We start from the raw sequence: 1,193 nt of genomic DNA on the forward strand, positions 1-1,193 counted from the left end.
GTGACTTTAATCAAGAAAGGGTCTAAGCCATCTGACCCGGATGTCTTTTTAGGGTCCAGATTAATGAGGTCATACAGCACCTGAGACTCCGTAACAGGCCGGAGGGTAAAACTGTGTTACGGGTATTGATGACTAGGGGGACGTGTTTCACATCTAGTTACCTTTGATTTAATGGGAGAAAAGGGCACGTTGGATTGGCAGGGAGGTGTGGTTAAGTCAAACAGGGAGCCAGACTTAATGAAATGAAGATTGAAGAGCTCTGTCATACGGCCTTTGTCTGTGACAATGAAGTCATCAATGTTGAGGGACACTGGCAGCTGCAGCTGCAGGGAGGAGGGTCTACTTTCCATGCCCTTAACTATTTCCCAAAATTTACTGGGATTAGAACTACAAAGAGAGAGCTGTTCCTTATAATAATCTATTTTGGCCTTGCGGACCGACCTGAGTGCACTTATTCGGTTTACATGCATGGTTGAATCGTTTGAATCGGTGTTAGTGTCTTTTAATTTTGTTGTTCTGTAAAGCACTTTGGTCAGTCATTGGCTGCTATAAAATGTGCTATATAAATAAAATGAACTTGAACTTGAACTTGTTTGGCCTTGTTTCCATGTTGGAGGCTTTTTGGCTGCAAGTCCTCCATGAAGGCCCATACCTCTCCGGAAAGTAGGGTCCCGCTGTTTTCTGCAGCTCTGAGCTGATAGAACTGCTGGACATCTTCACTGCGTCTAAGGTCCAAAGTGTTTCCCGTTTCTTTGTGCTTCTTCACATCTGCAAAGTCGGTTGCCTTGAAATGTCTGCCTGTGAGAGACCTTGCTGACGCAGTGTAACTACCTTGTGTCATGTTGCTGTGCTCGGCCTTGCCATGGTGAATGACTTTTGACAGTAAACTGTAAACTGTCCACTTGGAAACACATCCTTAAACTGTCACATACGACAAGATGAGCTGAAGGTTCGTGATTATCCAGAAGTGGACAGGTTGCACTCGCGCTTAAATTCAGGTTCCACTGAGATTTGAACTCGGATCACTGGATTCAAAGTCCAGAGTGCTAACCATTACACCATGGAACCACTACACAGAGACAGGAGGCAGTTTCATACGCGAAATCACCATGTATATATTATCTATGCAGAGAACAGATGTGGGAGAGCTGTCGGGTTTGGCTATTCCTCACCCAGTTGAATTCCTCCCCAAG

At 45.0% G+C, this 1,193-nt stretch overlaps 1 non-coding gene across 1 annotated transcript; it reads right to left on the bottom strand.

The window, feature by feature from the left end:
* Nucleotides 1–996: 996 nt before the first annotated feature.
* On the bottom strand, nt 997–1,068 carry trnaq-uug. Its single transcript has one exon. It is a non-coding gene; the product is annotated as a tRNA-Gln (tRNA).
* Between the last annotated feature and the right edge of the window lie 125 nt (nt 1,069–1,193).

The sequence above is a fragment of the Micropterus dolomieu genome, unplaced genomic scaffold (assembly GCF_021292245.1).
Source record: "Micropterus dolomieu isolate WLL.071019.BEF.003 ecotype Adirondacks unplaced genomic scaffold, ASM2129224v1 contig_2919, whole genome shotgun sequence".
In the NCBI taxonomy this organism is placed as follows: domain Eukaryota; kingdom Metazoa; phylum Chordata; class Actinopteri; order Centrarchiformes; family Centrarchidae; genus Micropterus; species Micropterus dolomieu.